We start from the raw sequence: 22,776 nt of genomic DNA, 5'->3' as shown, positions 1-22,776 counted from the left end.
GGCTGTTTCTGTGCAGATACTGGGCACAGCACTCTGTCAGCACTAAACATAAATAATAATCATCTGACAGATTCACGGTTGCACCTGACACACCAAATTTATTTGAGAAAACTTCTTTTGCTGGCAAATACCAATTCTGTGTCTGCATGCCAATTACAAGATAACTACCTTTTGTGAAGAAGAGAAAAGCCTATTGTTTTAAGGAGTTTTCAGAAAATTACACACCTGAAAGAGGTCACTTTCCATTACATGTGAACAATTTCAGTTATCTTAAAAGAACCCGCACATAAAAAAGAAAAAAGATCCTATAATTTTCTAAATTGCAAAAAGAATTCTTCTCTTTTCTCATGTTCATTCCACCCGGGTTAGCTGCTGTGTTATTAGTGCTACAAGAGTTGAAGGCTGTAAAATGTAGAGGCAGGTTTCGATTTTAGGTGAAGCTCTACAGCACTCGCGTCGTTTCTTCTTCATGCAGTGTGTGGGGTTCGTCTCCGACACCTGCGATGGTGAAGGTTATGTGGGCAATTGAAGATGAAGAGCAGAGGAAGGATAAGCAAAAACTAATAAAGGTTTCTAAGTATTTGAGAGGGTGACCCTCTCTTTCGGTGACCAAAGATTGGTGATTAACTTTGAAGAAGTGTTTAAGAGAGAGAGGAAGCAGAAACTCTGCAGATGTTACAAATATAGATTTTTTTTTTTTTTCATTTTTAAAGAAATGCACTTGACCTTTTTGTCAGTAGCTCTATTGAGGGATTTAGTCTTGTCTTTTTGACATAGAATAATATGAAAACAGAAAATCATTATTGACACGTACAGTATTTAGCAAAAATATAGGCGATGTTTTCCATGAACTTTTCCAGTTAACAGTAGATAATATATCCATCTCCAACTCTGATGAAGTAGTACTGGTATTATTTTTTTACGCTGTTTTGGGAGGAAGAAAACCAAGTTTCTATTATATCCAGTGATAGCATGTAGTACTTTGATGATGTAGTTCCTCTAAATGCAGATTTTGTAAGGATATACTGGTCTGTTATGGGTCAGATTCCTTTCAGCCTCTGTGTTATGGCAACTTCTAGTGCAGATGAGATGTATAACTTGGCTTATATGGAACTTACACTCACAGCTTATATCTTGTCCTATGTAGAAATCCAGTGTGTCAATATAAGCAGATGTATAGCTGATCTCATCTCATACTAGGGATGTTACTCCACTTTCACTACACCAAAACCATGAAAAATGGTGGTGTAGAAAGGAAAAAAACAAAGAGGAGACAAAAAAAAAAAAAAAAGAGAGACAAAACCACAAGGATCAGAAATCTCATTGAAAGTCAATAAAGCTTTAACACAAGAGTTATTTATATCCTTTTGTAAATGTTATCCACTTTTTCTGGGTGCAAAGTGCAGATTCTCAGTGGACGGCTGGCTGCACACAGTGAGTCCTGAGGAGGAGGATGGGAAGAAGATAACAAGGCCACTGGGGAAGGACGCAGGCAATGGAAATTGTCTCAGGCACAGCAGAGTGATGGGTAAAGAGGCATGAAAAAGGAGATGTGAGAAGGGTAGGCACAGGGGAGGGGGAGAAGATACGAGAGGTCTTAGGGGGGAAGTAAGAGCCGTCGTGCCCTTGGGGGTGCTGGCTGGGGAGGAGAAACCTGACTGCCCTTTGCCAGCAGTGGGGTCTCAGGAATAAGCTCAGTCGTTCTGCCCCCACAGTTGTATTTTACATCATTTGAAACTGCAAGATTTTAAGGTGGCTGGTACCTACAGTTTCTAAAGCCGTCTGGTGCACCAGTTAACCATATGGCATGGTTTCCATTGCAAATGAAGCCAGCCTAGTGAGTCCTTCTGGGAAAGGGTGTTTTTTGGTTGCAGGGTTTGGGTCACGGCACACACTGAGTTGAGGCATCCCTGAACCGAAGGACTGTTGAGGTGGCAGCTTCATCAGCCAGGGCTGTGCAGGACCAGCACTCCTCAGGCTCTGCTGGGCTTTCTGCCACCTACATTCAGGTCATATTTTCACGTGGAGGAAGGTGGAATATGGGAGAAGAAAAAATAGAAGTTTGGCAAGATATATATAAATGGACCAAAATTACCTGCTAGTCTGTGATTTTATTAAAAAAAAAAAAAATCCACTTTGTATATATGCAGTTTTTAATCCTTCATAGCAAAGATTTCAGCCAGGGATTTTATTCTTGCATTAAACCCCCCACCATCGTTGAATTTCATTTTACTGTAACTGATAAATTGTTTTAAGGCTGCACAGTTTCATGGTCAAAATGGAAATGAGTTGAAGAAAACACAGCGTAATTAAGAATTCTGCAATTTTACGTATCAGTTCCCTTATGATAATTGGCCTGCAACATGAAATATTTAAAAACACAATCAAACTCTGTCTGTGTACACGAGGATATGTCTGTGGATCTGTATCTGTTAGCACTGCACGATGTATTAGTTGCTTGCAACTAATTAGTTGCTAGCTACTCACAGCATCTGTATTTCAGATCCCATGGGACTCTAAGGAATGTGACCTTATTTTAATGCTTTTCTGTGCTTTGAGAATCACTCCTTTGTATCTGCTACTAGGACGTGTTTTGTTGCTTTAATAACAATAATGCTTAGCACTCTTTTTAGATTTAGATCCCAAGGACATCTACAAAACTGTACAAACATTATCTCTGTTATAAAATCGCATCTCCTGCTTAAAAACAGCAGCCTGGTTAATTATTGGGTGATGCTTGTGCAGTGGTTACGATAAACTGTGCTGGAAGTGCCAAAGATGGGACTCTGCCCTGGGTCCCAACCGCACGGCACCAGTGGCTTCCCTCAACTTCTTTTACTCATCCAGTAGCTTCTCCCCATGGCACCAATGGGAGTATCTAGCCCAAAGCTGGTTGAATAAGAGACCGCTGCGCTCCATCACAAAACACGATGGGAGAGGAGCTACCTGGAGTACAGCCATTTACACACAGTGGTGACTTGCGACAGAGATCGTGGTATCTGCCCAGACAAGGAGCGGGAAGAGAAATAACAACTCTACTTCTAAACAACGTGTACTTCTAGGAGTGCCTGACTGCATGGCAATCATAGGAAACATTGGGGTTTTGCTCTGCTCCCCCTAATGCACTTCTGTTTACGAAGAGAAGTTTGAGCTCACTGGCACAGATTTATTTCCACAATAAAGAATCATGTTGATGTTCTTCAGGCCCAGGGAAGTTTGATAAAGAGATTTATCAGACTTTGTCTAGAATTTGGTATAACGCTTGATGCATTGTTCTCAAATAGCTTGTATTTTTATGAGAATGATGTTTATGTTTAGTAGGTGACACAAGATTTTTTTTTTTATTCAGCACTAGAGCCACATTAAAATTGGACCTTGTTCAGTGGCTATTTTCTCTCTAAAAGGCCATATTATATAGGATGCAACACTCTGGGATCTTGCCACTTGTGTTCATTAAAGATCTCATGGCACTTCTGGCAGGAACTAGGTGGCTGGACTTCATGTCCTGGCTTGTACTCCAGTTTGCACTGGCCAAAGTCCAGTATGAGTAATTATATTCTGCATGCCTTAATTCCCCCAGTAATTTCAATTAGAGTTAGTATTGTTCTTCGTGCCTGATCCTAAAATGTTGCGTGGTGTTGCTGTGTGATTAAACTGTTCTAATGTTCCGTCCCAGAGGTAGGTAAAATGATCTTGGCTTCACACTTTGTATAGCATTTCCTTGGGATGAAGGGGGGAAATAAACGTAAAAGATTATTACTGTTTATCTGAGACATATTGATGGCAAGGTGTTCTGCTTCTTTCTTAGTCTTTTTTTTTTTACGCTAAAGCAAGGAGTGTTTGAAACCCAAGACATGATGAAGAAAGCATAATTAGGCTTGTTGCTCAAGGTGTTTTAAAGGTTTTAAACCAAATTAAGATAATGTACCTTAATTGCATTTGCATAATGGACATAGTTGAAATCAGGTCCCTTTTTTTTAATGTCTGTGACTTCCTCAGCAATGTATGCAAGAGCCAACTTTCTACCTGTGGCAAAAAGGAAAATTGAAACCAAATCTGGACGGAGTTTAGTATGTGAGCAGAGTTCAAATGAAGATGTAGTTGTGCTTAGTGCCCAGGGAGGCAGCCATCCTTATTCAAAGTGGTCACGTGTTCACATTTGGGATTTACCAAGTCCTTGATCTTTGAGATACTGAATGAGCTCATTCCATCTGACTGCACACTCAAATCAAGCCTGAATTGCAGAAGATAAGACCTGCTGCAGAGTGCATACATGGGTTTTTTCCACCCCACTATTCACCTGGCCCCAAGATGTCACACCTAAGCTGGATTAAAAAAAGCTTTGATGACTAAGAAGCATAAACAATATTACAACAGTCTCCTCGAGTCAGAGGAGTCATTGAACAAGGGCAAATCACATGTATGTTAGTTCCCGAGCGGGGAACTATCCCTGGGGAAGCGAGAGTACGTACGAGTTCCCTTCATGTGCTGTCCCATATCAGCAGAATTGCCATGCTGCTTTTTAAGCCTACAAACCCATCTCGTTCCTGGAAGTAACGTAGATCCTCGGGGAAAAAAAACAATCTTCCTTGCTCCAGAAATTGTCCTTGGTATCAGATGTCAGCAGCTCCCCCTAAAGCAATCTCAGCAAGGCTGAGACAGTCGATGGCCACACGTGAGCACATTAAAATACCATGGAAAGCACTGTTAACTAAATGAAAATTTGTGGGTGCGGGCTGATATTTTAGAAGAAAAGGTTGCCTTTCTAGCCTGATAGCACAATGGTTCTCTTGAACTGGTGACTTTTGGGGTTAGTAAGAATCTTTAAGAGCAGTGTTTTGGGCAAGGTGTTTTTTTCCACCTCTTTTATAATTTCAAAAGCTTTGTAAAATGCTCCTGAGCTGCAGTTTCTCAGTTTTAAATAATTCAGGACTGAAAGCAGAGGTCCTTACTGAAACAAAGCTCTTAATTGAAGGCAATTTTTCTACTTGAGTGAGTCGGACTCGACCCTGAAACAAAGCCTAGAACATTTGATAGGAAACAAGCTTTATTTAAAAAAAAAACCCACAGTTAAAATACTAGTAACTATTCTTTTAATAAACAAACAAATGTCCTTCCAACAAGGGCAAAATCACAAGAGCTCACATAGAGCTTGGATGTGTCTCTTCTTTCAAATCGTTAGTCTGTTTTGAAGATGAGCATAAGCCACACATGTTGTGCTGGTTTTCGTAGACTGTACCTGCTTCCAGAAAGCAGGTTCCTCCTGCAGCAGTATTTAGGTTTTTTTCATTCACCTGGGCAGTAGCTTGGCAGAATTCAACCAGCAGCACTGGTGATCTTCCGTAACTGTTCACGATCAACAGATTATCTGATGAATGGAGCCTCTTTCTTGTTTGGGTGACGTCTGTCAACAGGCTGATTTTATGTTTTGTTGTTGTGGTTGCCATTTGAAGTGTGTTGGCCATAACTGATCAAACTCCCCCCGTCAGGATCGCCTGCTGTGCCCTTGCTCTGCGCTGGGGTGGAGTTTGGGTAATTTGCCACTTGAGACCATCATCCTCCTCAATTTGGGCTGTGACTCACTGTTTGGTTTTGTGCAGAGGATTTTCTGTTTCGGCATGTCACTAGTCACTCGGTGTCTGTAGAGGGTCAGTAGTTCTCTAGTCCCATGACACTGTTTGTCCAACAAGGTTTAAGGGAGGAAAGCAGGGAGCTATAAAATGGGGGTGAGTCTTTGGAAATCATATGAATTACATGTTTTAACATATCAAAATAAGGACCTAAGTGAAGAATTCTCTTTTGACCAAATCTCGGCTGCACTCTCAAATGCAGATGCAGGCAGGATGATAACGTGGATGAGCTAAATAGAAGTTCATTATCACAGTGATGTTTTTCACAATTGATCTTAGTTAATAGAAGCTACACTTCAAAATCGTTGTTGCTGAAATGTGGTACATACAAGGGAAGACTGTTCCTGCAGAGAGGAACTATGCTTAGGCCAATGACTTTTTTTCTGAACATTTATGTATGTATCCATATGCGATTTAAATTCCAATTTACTTAGATTTGCAACTTTTAGATCCTGTCTTTGTTTGAAGAGATGCAAAAGCATTTCGGATAAAGGGATTTTTGTTTTTGTTCCTCCTTTTGGTTTTTGATCTTCTCCCTAGAGACTTTTTGAGTATGGTCTTTAGTAAATCACATTGTTTTTATTCTGCAGTTTAACTAGATGTGGTCAAAGCATGTTACCCCATGAGAGATTAACATAAAGAGTTATCTGTTCTAATGGATAGTTGTGACAACTTTATTTTTGGAAGTGACTTACACAGAGGGCATGCTGTGATTTGCTGCTTGGTAAGTAATCTGCAATATTTTTTCTTAAAACATCTGGATGTATCTTAAAGAAAATCATGACTGTAGTTGAGACTACAGCTGTAAAACACAAGATCTGTTCTTGGGTAATTCAGTAGATGCTGAACATGCTCAGGCTCGAGCCCATAAGTGAAAAATAATATATGATGGTGAATCTATTTCAGAAAGCATCTTTAAAAAAAAGAGATTGCTGCATTATTCTTTCAGTTGATAACTATTTCTGGTATATATCTCATTTGCTTGTTTTAAGCCATCTGTTTTCTTTCCAAGTTTAGTATAATTATATTAGTTACCCATCAGACTTTGAAAGTTTTAAACACTGTCTTGGAAGTGTGTGAAGAAAGTTGAAGTCATTGTTGTCTTTTGGATTTGAATTCCACAGCTTCTAAATGGTATGTCAAAATAGCTGCTTTAGGAAAAAAACCAACTACCACCTTGAAAACTAAATTGAGTTAATAATGGTATAGATAATAATCTAACTTCTATATGCTGCAGATGTGAATTGTCAGAGGAAAAACAAGATAAAGCAGTATATGATCAATAGGACTAGATCTTAGATGATGTTTTTGCATAATTTGCATAGTAATGGAAGATAATTATACTCTTTTTTTCTTTATTGTAAGCTCATATGAATGGCCTTCGAAATAATTTATAGTGCATATATGGAAAGAAAACTTGTATAATTTACTGATGTTTCAGCTTGGCTATGTCAGTCTGACCTTCAGTCACTGTCAGTTGTTCCATTCAAACCAATCAATGAGAATGTTATTAGGAACAGTAAGCGATCGCTTATGACCAGTCAGTGCAATGTGATGGAATTGTCCGTGCAAACATACACGATTGCAGCTGTAGGTGCAAGGAAGTGGCCCAGTGGCAGGAATACCTACATCTGTTCTGTGGACTTAGGCGTGTCAGTATTTCCAGAAACAAGTGTGTGGAAAGGGTAGTAAACTGAATGCTGGAGATGAGTAGATGGTTTGTTGAAAAAAATAGGTATGAAATTTAAATGACAAAGAAAGCAGCACTAGCAACCTACACTCAATCAAAGTGGTGTGTTTAATTTCTACTCCAGATTAAATTCAGGTGTGCTTCATGTCATTGATTGTGTGTTCCCACTGCTGTGACACAGTTACTTTCACAGAGTAGCTTGCTCTTCTTGAATCTTTTCTCAAGCTTTGAGAGACTTATGATAGAAACCTCTCAAAACTCTCATCCATCCTAGGAGAAGGTCAGAGACTTTGCCTGTGCTGCTGTGCAATGCAGGCTCTCGCTGAAAGGTTTGGGCAAGGTCTGTATTTCCCAGATAGCTTCTCTGAATAGTCACCAACCTGAATCCAGCTGGAAAATGGGACTGGAGACCATCCAGCTTGACAGGTGCATCTGCGATGTGCAGAGCTGAATGCAGCCTTCCTATTTTTTCTGCCTTCTAGGAGGTGACAGCAACTATAATGATGACTTCCTCTCTTTCCCCATAGTCTTTCATCTCAAGACCGAGGGGCTACTGCACCTCCAGATTGCAGAGAGTGTGCTGTTTCTTCTGGGCCACGTCTGTCTTGGTCATAGTTCTCAGAGTCAAATCCAGTTTCCCTTTAGGACTCTCCATCTTTTCTGTTTAGCTACTACCAAGAGACTTTCTTGTCTCCTCTCCCTGCCTGGTCAGTTAGATCTTCTCCTTCCTGTGAGAAGCCAGAGTCAATTGAAGGGTAACAGGCTTACTCCAAGCAACAATCAGTAAAAAGGATAAGTTTTCCATCAGTTGACAAAAGAAGATCACTTCTAGCAAGTGCTGTCTGCTGCTTACATCCTCCTTAGCTGGAAAAGAGTTGTTGAGAAGAGGAGCCAGGGAATCCGTAGGAAAGAGCAAAGGAGAGGAAGGAGAAAGGAGAGCTCTTGGCGTTGTTTTTTGTGCATGTGCATGGTAGAGAGTGGAATAAATGTGGAAAACAGTTGTGTGTGGAGAGAAAATTGTTTAAATAGCTGGAAATTTAATTTAAAATCTTTGGTTTTCTTTGATTGAGCTGTCGTAGGCGGGTCTGGATCCAGTTTAGGATCTATTTTGGTTCCTCCTTGTGAACAAATCCTATTTCTGGTGTTTGTCTGGCTCAGGATGCATGCCAGCACTCCTGCTGCTCAGCTTCTCACACTCCACTGAGCTGTGGAGTGTTGCTTGTCTCTGGGAAGAGTTATGGGTTATACCAAACTCTCATACACTTGTAAGACGCTGTGCTAGCCACCTTGGTTGCCGTTTTGTTTATCGAGAGCTGAAATAACAGAAAGTCTCTTCCTAAAACTTAGCAGTGCACAGCGCTGTGGCAGCAGAAGCACGCTGTGCAAAGTGAGGATTTCCAAAGGAATGATGCACCAATTACATCACCAATGATTTGGGGTTGAGCAGGACTGTGTTTTGAGGGCAACAGCTGTCCCTCTTTGGACAGTATCAGCTTTATTTTCATGTTAAACTTAACATTAAGCTCCATCTCACTCTGCCTAGCTGTAAGTTTGGGAAAAACTGTTGTCACTCCCACACTTCCTTTGTATTTGCCCAGTGCTTTGCGAGTCGTAAGGAGGCGGCACAAAGTTTTAGTATCATTAACCGTTATTTCTGAGGATTGTGGAAAAGGAAAGTCAACAAAAGCATGACTATGACTTATTCCAGTTGTTCCAGCTAATAAATATCCATGTAAGACTTCGAAACAGTATGTCAGTTCTTTTTACTGATAAAAGGAAAAGCTTGAGTTTTTCAGCGTCACTAGGAACCAGGAGATTAAACCAGGATGGCCAGCTGCCACCTGGTAGCTATGGTATTAGCAAGATCTCGAAGCTGAAAAATCAGTTTAAGAGGAAATATCTTTTTTTTATAAACTTTTTTCAAGTACTCCCTTAGTCCACCTAATGCAGAATATATTAATTAGTAAAATTGTCTTTTAAGCTTCCTTTATCTTTCCTTTCCCTCCTCTACATCTGATTACCATCCCCATCATCCGTGTGCGATTGAGCAGAGTTTGCTTGCAGGTGTTGTTTAAGGTTCTCTTTCCGGAACAGTTATTTTGTCCAAAGCTGGAGCTGACCTCTGCTCTCAGGCTTCATGCACTCACTGCTATCTGGGCTCAGCTCTGCTTTTTAAAATGTGTTATTTCCTGCTGCTACCATTCCTTCTCCTACTTGTAACAAACCAAAACAACCTCCCCTCCCCAAAGCCCCAGGTTTCACCAGCAGGTATCCTTCTCTATTCCCTTTCCTTTGCCGTGTTTCACTCCAATTACACGGTGAATGTGGTTTCCCTTTGAAGTTCCCTTGCTGCATGGCTCTGTATTGACTGTCCCCCGTCGTTGTGTATCATCAGATCTTACAAGTTCACAGCGGGTTTCTCCACTGTAGTCGCCGCTGATTAGAAACAAAAAGGGGCCTTATTGAACCTTCCCCCTCTATTTTCCTGGTTACCTGCTCCTACAGCCCGTATTCTGATTGTTTCTTTTGGAGGGGGTCCCTTCCACAGTTTCACTACCAAAAGCAACTGTGGGAAGAGAAATTCTCTCAGTGCTCTCTAGGATCAGAGCCCAGCAACCCCATTTTCTGTGTGCACACCCTAACATGCTCACCCGTGCACCCCATCAGTTGGGTCGGGCAACAAAATTTCCCCTTAGTTTGACAGTTCTTGTAGGACAGAGACCCGATCTTCATCCTTCAGTGTGCTGGTGATTGTAGACCTGGAGGTCCTGAAAGAAGGAGGTGATGTTGCTGTGTAGTAGAAAGCTAGAGCGAGCGAGACACCCTGGACTTAGGTGGGTGAATGTGCTCCTTAAGCTCCTTGCTTTGGGAAAAATCAGACTAATTACGGCTCTGTAGGATTTTTGAGGATGGTGCTGTGTCCTACTGGAGGTGTGGGCTTGCACCATCCTCTGCTTGGCTGGTAACGTTTAGCATGGACAACAGAAATGCCTTAATCTCTAAAAAGGCTCCCTCTTTCAGGGTGAGAGAGAATTTAATTTTAGGTATTGTTTGGGTTTTAGTTATTTTGCTGAAAGTGTCCACAAGAGGCCAGTATGCTGATTACTTGGAGATGCAAATACTTCTCCGTGGGGGGCTAGAGTGAGACCCTCCAAACTCCCGTCGTACCTACGGTACGGGCTCGCAGTGAGCAGGAAAAGCATCCGCTCCTTGCCTGAGCTGCATTGGTTGAGACGCACTGATGTGAAAGATTCTCTAAATTATTTTTTAAAGCTGCCTGTCTCCTCTACCGTCTAGTCCTTTCCTTACTGTGTAGCTACTTTGTGGTTTTAATTAATATTATGATTATACAGCAGACATGCTTCTAGAGCGTCTGTTGCTGCGGCAGCTAGACACTTTAATTACAGAGATTAAAACACAAATCAAGGACAATACAGAGTTGTTACGATGATAATTAACAGATTTGAATATTTGTAGAAAACTGACCACTTGAGCCACTGAGGTTAATGTAGAAACACGTGCCACTTGGTCTCTTCTGGAGACCTATGTTCAGGTGGCTGGTTGGGACAGGGAAGGGAGAGAGTGGAAGACTCCTTCTTGCTGTCACCTTCCTGGAGTGTTCGAGCTGTTGGAAGAATTGATACTCTTAGACTAAGAGGTGACAAATTTGGTCATCCAGGGTCAAAACCTCAGTCTAGGGCTTCAATTGTTTTATTCTATTATTTATTTCAAAATAATTTTTGTTTTAGCTTAAAGGAAACATTTTCTCATTTCTTACCAAAATGAAAATGCTGGAGGAAGGATTTTTAGTGTTTACTTAAAAGATTCTTGAAAATTCGTTTCATGTTTAAAAACCTGAAATATTGCTATAAGAAGTTTTACTTGTTTAGAACATGAGCTGTTTGGTGGGTCAAAACACTTTCACATGCTTAATATAAATTTGGGAATATTATGGTCCATTGCTATATGCATTTCTGATTTTGAGGGGGAGGAAGATTGCTTGAAATAATTAATCTGACTTTAAAATGGACATGTAATTTAGGTTTGCAAATCCAGCCCAGAAAGCTTTCATAAGGCTGAAGAATACTCACCGGCCTCAAAACAGTGTTAAAATCTTTGTCTTCAGTCATTGTTCTTTTACAAAAAGAAATTTGTAGTTTAAGAATCGTTGTATATTTGTCTTGTCAGCATGTAAATATTTTCCTTCTTGATATATGAGCGTATGTGTTCTTTCCACTAGATTTTCTGCCTGCTTGCTTGCGTGTTCACTTACTCTTTAAATAGATGGAACAGAATATGATCTCCCCTTAATTCTTGGCCCAGAGGTCTGTAACAAATCTGTTGTTATCTGGCAGTTCCTAGCTGTCGGTATGCTCGTGCAGTGGTCACTGGGAAATGTAAATGCTGCTCCTTTGAATGCAAAGGACCCTGATACTTTGGTCATGCGCTCCCTGATTCCACCACCGTTCATCCTCCTGCATCGTTGCCAAATCCCTCTTGTCTCACGCTGTCACCCTGGCAGGGAGCTGAGAGTCATAATCATATTAGAAACATGGCAGGTTAAACTCGGAAAGGAAAACTAAAAAGGGTCTCTCCAGAAGGATTTCTGACTCTTGAAAGTTCTCCAAGTCATCTACTGCCAACATCACGAGACAGCAGGGGATTGTCACCTGCGGTGCAGTAAAGGAAAACATTTCTTTTTTGAAAGAATACACCACCGTGTTCTTCCTTAACTAGGCAGAAATAAGGGGCTACCAGCAGGAGCTAACTATAAACCTACAAAGAGCGACAAATAAACCAAACAGAAGCAATAGAGTATGTGTGGTCGTTCGCTGCTCCTCTCCCTGGAGAGCTGTAGAGATGTCGTGTGCGAAGGTGGGAACAGCAGCGTGTCCACGCTCGTCCCTTTCCTGGCACCCTCTCTTGAGCTAAAGTAACATTCCCTCCCAAATGCACTCTTGATTCGAGAGAAAGCTCACATGAAGCACAGAAAGTGTTTCCCAACCATATTCCCTTCCTCTGCTTATTTCCTGTATGAGGAGGAAGGAAGCCAGATCTCTAATTGTTGCTCTAATGTTTGTCTCCATGGATCCTCTTAGGGAAACAAGCTGTGTCTCGTGGGAAATTTCCCTACTTATTTTCAGCAAGAGTGGGTTTTTACTTGCAAGTGAAGGAAGACTTTAAGGGACACAACTGAATTCTGATACTGTGGTCTCTCCAGGGGTACTGCTCTCTACTTGGAGCAGGTGAAACAAGAGCTCTTCAGGCCACGTAATGCAACTTTATTTTGTACAGGGCGCTTCATTTTGGAGTATCTCCAACTACAGTGCAGAATTACACAGCAGAAAGTAAATTAGAACAGAGTAGAGGCATGGAGTGGTGCGTAAATTAAAATCATAAATAACTGAAAGAAGAGCTTGCAAGGTAGGGACAAAGAGAAAACCCATGTTTTCATGTTAGGTTTCATAAAAGATGGTATCACTAAGCCAAAGAGATAAAAGGTGATTCAACTGTATGGCAGAACCTAGAAGGAAACGTCCTATGGGTAGAAGAGTGGTGGGAAGCATCATCTCTTTCCCTTGTCTCCTTGTTGATAGGGAGTAGACAAAGGTAGAGGAAGAGACAGCTGAGTTTTCCGGAATGTTAAAGGATGTTCAGTCCCGTGGCTTGGGCTCGTGCTGATGATCAAGTTACCTGTTGACAGTTGAGCAGAAATGTCTTGGTGCAAGCTTTTAGCCTGCAGCAAAACCCAAATAATTCAGCTTAGTTTCGATTTGCAGTGAAAAAAGCTCAGTGTGCTTCTCGGTATCTCAGCGCACGGGCAGTTCCGGGTTTCTGTGTGCAGGTGACGCAGTTCTTGCTCGTTTTCAATGAGGAGTGAACTACCAGCTTTTAAAATCTCATCATCCAAGACAATGGGATGAAGAGAGCGGTATGGTTTCGTTTTGAAAGGGAGATGGTTTTGAACCAGATCATGTTAAAGAAAGAGGGATGCTGTGGAACAGCCTGATGACTGCGATGAGGGTAGACTTCTTGGTGAATTGGTCATCTACAGGACTATCAGTGCAATTAGACTGTGGGAAAGCCCTGGAACAATAAATCTAAATACTAGACTCAAAACAAGGCTGATGTGCAGAGTAAGGATTCAGCAGATGTGCTGTTGAAGTAATTACATACAGGGCTTTCCAAAATAATGTCCCAGAAAAAACTTTTTTTATTCCTTACATGAGTTTTCTACAGCAACTGTCTTCTACACTAGCTGCATTGAGCTGTTGGCATCCCAGCATCCTTGGCTCTGGGACTTTTGGAGTACACTAATGTTTTCTATTTTCTGAGAGGACATACAGGAGCTGGTATTAAAGAGCTCCCAAGGGACCGTTCCTTAGAATGTCCATACAGTGTCTTAGTTTCTGAGTGCGATGGTTCACTGATCGTACTGGTGGCATTAAACCAATTAATAATAGAAAAACCAATAAAATGTTGCATTCCCCTGAACTTAATAAAGGCTTTGTCAAATACTTTAGTAGCACAGGGATTTCATCCTTATTATTTAAACATTTAAAATATCTGAATTGCAGTTTAAAATTGTGTTATTTAAATGCGTAACTGATCCAGATATTGTGTGTGTGTACATACACATACCGTGTTCCCATGGATGCACACTTTGTAATGCCTGTAGTTACACGACATGTATATTATGTATGTACCCACATCTGCCTACGATAGATCCTTTCTTACTGTCCCAGACTTATTTGTCAGACGCCGTTGGACAACTTAATTCAGAGCATTAACAGTAGTTTCTTTTCATTAACAGTCTTGTTAATTTGGAAGGCAGTAGTCATTACAGTACAGTGTGAAAAAAACAGTATTGTATCATCTCAAGTGTTAGAGAAGTTCTTGATGTTTTCAGATCTCCAACTCAGTCTTGACCTGCTGATACTCCTGAACCACTGGGCATTGAATGTCCCCAGCTGGATTTATCCCTTCATTCTTCCTTTAAAGACAGTGTTAAGAGGGAACCCCACCTGCCATCGCCATGAGCTGCTAGAATTCCTCTTCGTGCTACCTTTCTCTTGTATCCTGGCATTCTGAACCTTATCTGCCCAAGATTTTTTGCATTAAGAATGCCCAGACTGACACTTGCTACTAAGGTTTGGCTCCAGAAAATCAATTCTGCTACTACAGAAGTGGAGTGCCCACGTCCACTACGTGTGTATGGGGAGAAGGAAGGTAAGTTTTGTAGTCCAGATGTGCATCCTGCATTAGCTGACATCTGCGATCTAACAGACACGACATATGCCTCTATCTCATTCAGATCCCCTCAGCCCTTTAACAGTGTGAGTCCTAATTTCGTTAAAAGTATGTCATTTCTTCAGTGTTTTGGGGGTTTGAATCTAGGACAAGAGTATCAGCAGAGAGCAGCAGGTACAAATATTCAGCCTGTGTATCTTATCAGATATTCAAGAATGCAGTAAGAAATGTCAGAGAGAGCTTTCTACGAAATATTTAATTAACTGCAACAGCTACAGAAATGAAAAACAACATCCAGGCAATTACAGTGTTCAATAAAGCAGCTCTCGGAGGATGGAGCAGCAACGGATTAGTGACTGACTGGCATTTAAATATGTTATCAACCAGTTAGGGAGACCAGAGTAAATTTGTTCCCCTGGGGATCAAGCTAGTAGAAGTATTATAACTATATTATTGTTTCTCAGGGCAATCAATTGAATTATATGGTGCAGTAGTCTAGGATGTTTGGCTGTTATTCCAGCAGCTGGTTACGTGATTTGTTTCACTGGACGTTAATACAATGTGCTGGGTGAGATATTTTTGTCAGTTTGCAAACAGTGTTTGCTTGTTTAAAATCAACAATGTATACATTCCACTTTTGGACTTTAAATGCAGAGTGTGCTGGAAACTGTAGTTTATAAGAGTGGTGGAATGTGTTAATTTTGGATGTTAAAATAGAACACAATGAAGAATTTATGTTATCTTTACCTCCAGGGCCAAATAAATGCTGAGAAGGCATAATTAGTCTACCACTTGTAATGCCTCCTTTTCTTATGATCATGCAAAAGTGTGGATAGTTTCACCGATTGGGGATTTTTGCTTTTATAGATTTTACATTAAAAAAAAAAAATGGAAGCCTTAGAATAAATAACTGTGCTTTTAGTGTGATGAATGAGATAAAATTACATGAACTGCAACCATACTTCATTGCGGGCTAATGCATTCCCTTCACACGTACATACAATCTCGATGATGCAAAAAACCCATTTCATGATGAAGCTGTACCAGAACGACATACTCCAGTGTTCACAGATGTATGTGTAGTAGAATTTCTAATTGCATTTGGTGGTTGAGCCCATTGCTTCTCTCTGTCTCTTGGTAGAGTTCAGGGATGCAAAGGAACTTGTAGGGAGTTGGCAATTTGCAGAGTTGAACCTAATAAATAGGGTTTGTATTGATTTATGTTTGATGCTGACCAATTTGGCAAGTAAATTAAAATGAATCAGCGTCCCTTCAATAAATAACTGGTCCAAACCCCACAGTGTATGAGCCAAAGGATAGCAAGCCAAAGTGATTCAGTAAGGCATCTACATTTCTTTGATATCGTTCATTCTTTCTTTATAGCAGCAAGGTTGCCTGGGATAGCCTGTTGAGCCAGTATTGTAACAGACTCTTTTTCATAAAGAGACGCAGAGCGGCAGAGAACAGCTTGTTATTTTTTTCTCTCATCGCATTTATATAGATTCGTTTTCCCCCACAGCCCCTTTCTTCTCAGTTTCTTTTCCAGAGGTGAGATCAACCTTTGCTCTCAGGACACGAGGAGCCAATATAATGGTCCAAGACAGAGCAGCTACCAAAAGGGACACCACTGTGAATGATTTCTTTCAGTGTAAGTGCATGTTATTGATGGTTGGAAGTGAGGAAGAGCCTTGGATAGGTCAACCTGTTGAAAACTCAGGTGTCTAGGTGTCCCCTGGAATAGCTAAACAATTTTCCATTAGTGGCATGTTTAACTTTAGCAGAAAAGACTGCCACAAAAACACACAAGAGGCTAAAGACCTTCAATACAATTAAAAAATGTTTATCTAAAGACTATGAACCCCAGAACAAGATAGTCAACAAAATAATACATCAATATGAACACATTTATGTTCATGAACAATAACGAAGACAATTACAGACAAGCGTGTCGTGCTAGTAAAGCCCACCTTGAATGATGACTTGTATAAATCAACGAGTGTTCCAGATGCAATGCCGATTACATCCAAAGCAGGTAAAATGGGCAGGATGGTCTGATCCAACTGGCAGGAGAGGAGCTAACGCAGAGTCCTGTTGCTCACTGCTGACCAGCTTGTCATGAAGAAGAGAGGGGTATTGTGTGTTGGCTTATCTTGCAGATGCCAAGTTATAAAATATGTTACTGAGTAAGGAGTCCTTTGCTAAAAACGAACTATGTGCTATGTTTTCTACCTGAGAAATGGCTAATCAAGACAAAAGTGGGACCAACTGCCCTGAGATGTTGCTGCTGGAATGAAATTCTGATTGAGATAAAGTGCAGACTGAAGAAAACGTGTATTTCATCTCATTCCTATTGCAACTGCTGAGATGTTTTGAGAGGTCCTGAGCACCCTTCAGCAGTCTCTGATAGTTCAGCATCGCAGCAAGGAGAGAGCGGCAGTGGCCAGGCAGGTGAGAAACTCATAGAAAAGCTGTTGCACGCTACTCAGTCTGCACAGTCCCCACTGAAAGGGGCAGTGTGGATCCACTCTCAGAAAGATACCTTGGAGAAAATTTGTCAAAATGGAACCAATTCACACCGCGAAAATTATGAAGTGCCACTCTAAACTTAAATATTAAGGATCAAGTTGCTTGAAGCTCACGTGGTGTTCCCCATCACCCCTGTAACGCAGGGAATTGAGGGAAGCAGAATAAAAAAAGATGTTCTGAATAACAGAAGCCTGAAGTTAATTAATGCTCCAAAAGTGGTTTGAAGATGAAAAGCACTGCTGCTAAGTGTTATTAATAGTGGAGTAACCCTGCTGTTAATTATAAATAACAATAATGCTACAGAGCATGCTACACGCAAAGATCTCAAAATCCTTTTGAAATATGAACCACTGATTTATTCCGATATTCTAAGCGGGAAGAATGAGGCGTGGAGGCATGTAACAACTTGTTTGAGCAAGGTGTTAAATACAGAAGTGGAGGAGTCCAAGACTGCAATCCGGAGCTCGGAGTCACGTTTTACAGGTTTAACTCCTGCACGCTGTTCCCCCACGGTGCAAACACTGCGCAGCAGAGTCCAACCTCTGGCTTTTCTTGAGTTACATAGGAGTGTCTAATTGTGCAGAGCATTACCAAGGAACTGAGAAGATGGTACCTATACCTCTGATTTCTCTTCTATCATGTTGGGAAGTGCAAGGAATCCCTGCGAGGAGTCTGAAGCTGTATAAAATGGACAAAGCAATCCAGCTCCGAGGCAGTAATTCCGCTGAAAGCATCCCTGGGCTTCCAGCCTTGCTGTACATGTCAAATAAAAACATTCAGTATTGCTCCTCCTTGCCACTGCTTTGTTTTCAGTGTGGGGTGGTACTAGGCTGGACTCTCAAACTGAGGTTTCCTAATTCACAGCCTGGTACTTACTCCTAGGATTCTCAAAAATGAAGTCTGCGGAATGAAGTGACTCAATCAGGGCTGAGCGAACAGTGACTGAATTTCAATCAGAGATGCTAATCACACCCGAGAACCCTCTTAGTTTTAGGGAATGACAATATAAAAGTAAAATAAAAAGAACCAGCTCCAGCCATAAAAAGAGCGTCTCATCTAGGTCTTGCACTCTCTCCCGTTTCAGGTGGCTAATAGGTATTCGCTGCCCTATTAGTTTGGCTCTCAGTTTCATGAGACCCTTTTTAAATGAGGATTTTTGGTTCTCAAGCTAATCTTTTCCTGTGAAGGAGGGTTCATTTGTATGCTATTATTGTCATTAACAGTGTAATCTTCAGTCTTAATGTTAGTGTGTCTATTTTGTGCTTCCTTAGGGTAGCTGTGAAGTACTTCTCCACTAACCCATGAGTGCTTCTGTTTTCGCATCTTACTGAGGACTATTGTGTATTGTGATCATCTGCTAATAGAGAAGATTAGCTGACTCACAGCAGTCTCCCAGGCAAGAGATATGACACTTGGTTTTTATTTTTATTTTTTTCCTCTTCAGTTGATGTTGTAAGCTTGTCTTTTTATACTGGGAATAATCACTTTGTGTTGTTCTTTTATTATTGCCATTTCTGCTCCAAGACTTCTAACTGCAGAGTCCTAAAGCGCTTCCTTGTTTCATCTTCATGGCCATTCAGTGTGTTTAATGGGCTTACAAGCGAATCAAGACTTCCATCTTCCTTGAATAGAGCTTTTGTTGGAGTCAATCTGCTTGCACAACTGGGATCACAGGTGTATGCAACCTTTTAAGCAGTGGTTCTTGTACTTCAGACCAAATTTGCCCAGATGTTATTTCGAGAGCAATCAGAATTATTAACGTATAGTTCAGCCAAATGTTGACAGAATACAAAGCATAAAACACCTTGCGCTGAAATTCCAAACCCAATTAAATGGGCTAATTCACCTACTGCTTAATTGGCTGGGAGCCATATGAGTAATTACGCCACTGACATCTTCCAAAATTATATTCTTAATTGTTACATTTATTTGCATCACAATGAAATAACAACATCTCAGTTCAGTGCAGCTCAGCTCCTCTTATAGCAGCAGCCTCGCCGGCGTAAGGGAGGAAGCAGTTTTGCATTTCACAGGGTTACCTTCATGACAACGTCAGATGCCAAGGTAGCAAACGCGAGGCCACTGGGGAGCCGGGGCAGAAGAACGCAAAGTTGCTCTGCTTATTCTTGAACATATGTAGCTTGTTATCGTAGTGCGTGGTGGCTTTTATTGTAGCACGCTGCGGAAGCCTCCTTTCTTTTCTTTTCCCCCCCTCTCTGTTATTGTTCAGTAAAATGTATGAATGCAGCAGGGCAATGCTATATTGGTTGTGCTTGTAAACTGCAATATAATATCACACTCCAGAGATGTAGTGTTTCTATTTGCTGTCATAAATTTATTTTGTATTTTCTTTCCTTCATAAAATATACCCCTGCCTCTTTACACAAATAATGTCATTCCAAGGAAAATGTATGCAGAACCACTTTACAGAAAACCTCTATAAGCACTGTTTGGTCTTGCTGTGTAGACCTACTCTCTAATTGCTTTGAATTTACTTTATTGCAAGGCTGGGGATTGCTTTGAAGTGATTATGAAAGAATAAGCAGGCTTCTGCAAAGGGAATTTAGGGAAGAAAAAGCTTTTAAGAAATCCTATTTTGAAGTTCCAGAGGGTCCTCGGTTACTGAAACGTAATGCCACTGCATTCCCTTCCCTTCGTTCTCTTTAACAGTGCACTCTTCTTCGTTAATAAGTCTTACACTGGCATGAAAATTGTTTCTTGAGATCATTTTCCAGCCGTGTCATTTTGTTGTAGGAGGCCGCAATATAACTGTATTTATTGGCTTTTTGAAAGTCCTTTATATGCATTCAGGAGTAGTTTCATCCGTCTCACAAGAGCTGTACCCAATTCTAACCCTGTTCCAAAATACAATAGACACATGATGGGTTTGCTGGCTGTATGAGATCTTTCTGAAGTACATGAGTTAGATGCAAAGTTCATCCGAGTGTCTATCTGACCAAAATAAAATGGAATACTGGAAATAAGGACTGAGACGAAACAGGTTAATGCTATTTTAAAGAAAATAAATAATGGAGTAATTACAAAATGGAAGTGAAGATTTGGACTGAAGCTTTTTGTATTTGTGAGCAGCCAGGAGACCCAGATAAACGTTGCTAAGTCTGATGACGTCCTATGAAAGAAAAGAGTGGGGTTGTATTTTTAAATGTGTTATCAGTTAGTAATTTCAGATCCAACCACCTTTCTATCCCAGAATGAACATTAGAGGATGATGATGAAGGAACGGAAATCAACCCATGTTGTTTTCTTCAGACGTTGTGAACGGTGTGATTCCTAGGCAGCGTTCCCTTTCAGAAACTCTCTGCATTCATTTATGAATTGTTTATTCATCAACAAACTCAGAATTTCCACCCACGCAGAGAAGACTCGTTGGTTTTCTGACGCAAAGCTAATAACGTCTGCTCTTAATTAAACATTAATAGTAACAAATGGCTGCCTCTCAGATTTTTATCCACTGTCAATCTGTGCGGTATCGGAGCACCTTCTGGAAGGCACATTTCTTACCCTGCCACACTTAGGGTGCCCTGAATCCAGCGCTCATGAAGGCATCGCCCTTACAGGCGTGCTCAGGGCTGTCCGTTTCAGGCGTGGGTGCTGGACACTCGGAAAACAAGTCACCCAGATTAATTACAGGCATGAGGCGAAGAAGAGATAAACCCACTGCTTCATGATGCTTGGTGTGGGACTCACACTGAGCAGGGTGTGCTCAGGGATGTGCTTGGATATAACTGATTTGATACTGATTTGGGTCTCCTGTGTTGCAGTGACCCCAAATTAATAATACTCAGCTTTAGATCCTCTTTAAAAATAATTTTTAAAATGAATGTTTGAGAAACATCATGTATCGGGGAAAAAAAACAGATCTGCTAATAAAATGAAAATTAGCAGTTGTCACTGACAGTCCCACAGCAGATAAATTAAGAGAATAGAGCTGCTGGTATAGAAGGAAGTGAAAATTTTTGTACTACAGTAGTTCAGCATTAAATTTGTGATAAGTCATTGTTTCTCTGCTAAAAATGTATCCCTATTCAGGCAGCCTATGGAAAAGTTTAAACGTGTTGTAAGTGGTTTATAAGCCTCTGAGCAGCTCCTGCCCTGGTGGGGGAAATTGGGCTTCTCCAGCTCCCCGCTCCGTTTGGGCTGTCGCCTCCTGGGTGAGCTCTCCTTGACTGGTTTGGTATCGATTTTTTCCCTGCACAAAGACCAGACACCTTTTCGCCTTCTCATTTACAGTCTGTCTCCACAGAAGTCAATCAAATGCTCTTACCTATAACTCACTTCAAACGCTTGCTAACTTCAAAAACACCAGTTCAAAGAACTCCGGTTTATTTGCTGGTTTCGCAGCAGTTACAGCCTCAATAATTAGGTAATACCTTTTAAATATGTGTTTTAAAGATTACAGTTTAAATCCTCAAACTGTGCCATCATTTGGAAACCAGTCTCCTTAAAACTGCAGAGCAAGCATAAATCACAGAAAAGCTCCAGATGGTCCAGTAGTTTTGCTGTTTATTTACAGTAAACTGGATCCTTCCCCTCAGCCTTTTATCTCAGAAAATACACTCAGCGAAAGGCGAGGGGCTCTCTGGGAGCTCTGTGAAGTGTCTGAGTCCTTCTACCAACCTGCAAGTGGAAAAGCCACCTTGGCTGGTTCTGGTGCCATCAGTTGGATGGGAAAATCTGACGTAGGCTGAGCTCCTGCCCACGCAGGTGCCTGGGCAGCGGCACCGTCCCACCCAGCCCACGGCATCCGAGCCACGGGAAGAGCTGCGGTGGGGGTCTGTTGGTAAGGCACCTCTGAATCTTTTATTAATATCTTGTTTTTGCCCTTGACTGTTTGTTTTGAGGATCTTGACGACGGCGTTTTATTAGTTTATGATCTGTGACTTTGAAGGTAACACTACAAAAGAGATTTGACTGAAATATTGGGGGTATTTGCAACTCTCACATCTCTCGCGTGGCTCAGCTCTGCTTTCTAATCCTTCCCAAATAGTCACAGTTTTCACCGATCACAGATGTTGCCCTAAATCAGAAGAAAGCTCTGTTGTCCATCTATGCCGAGATCTATAGAAAACATCTTTTTGGGTCTCCCGGTACATTTTTTTGTCAACTGTCTTTTTCTTGTATGCTTGTTTGTGCTCCAGCTGGGCCTTCTGTGCCTTGTACAGAGAAGCAAACCCTGCCAGCACATTACATTATTTATAAGGCAGAGATGCTATCAGATCTCACTCAGGTTGGAAGAGACTCCGCTTTCAAATAATTATGGAATTTACATTTATGTAGTGCCTCTCAGGGAGACCTTGAAGCGCTGTGTTGAGTGTCAATATGAATCCAGGACTGTCAGTTTGCTGCTGAATGGAAATAAAATCAGTCGGAGGGGGATAGGGGAGTAAACACCCCATCGGTGGCCGCCTGCCAGAGGTTGCGAGGAGAGTTTAGGTGGAAGATCCAACTATCTAAATTGGAACTTAAGTAAGACAGCAAGCCCGAGGCAATCTGTAGAAAGAGCACTGGACTTACACCTGGCCGTTGTGGACAGAGTCCCAGTTTGATTTTGCATCTGAAAGAGTTATTAATGGCTGCGTAGTTCCTTATGCAAAGCAAAGTGGGTCTTCAAGCCCAGTGTACAAGGCAGAGTTGAGCAGTCATCTGGTTTTGACAGAA

Source organism: Tauraco erythrolophus, chromosome 10 (assembly GCF_009769465.1).
Source record: "Tauraco erythrolophus isolate bTauEry1 chromosome 10, bTauEry1.pri, whole genome shotgun sequence".
NCBI lineage: Eukaryota > Metazoa > Chordata > Aves > Musophagiformes > Musophagidae > Tauraco > Tauraco erythrolophus.
The sequence above is the reverse complement of the archived record's forward strand: the minus strand, read 5'-3'. Positions refer to the sequence as shown.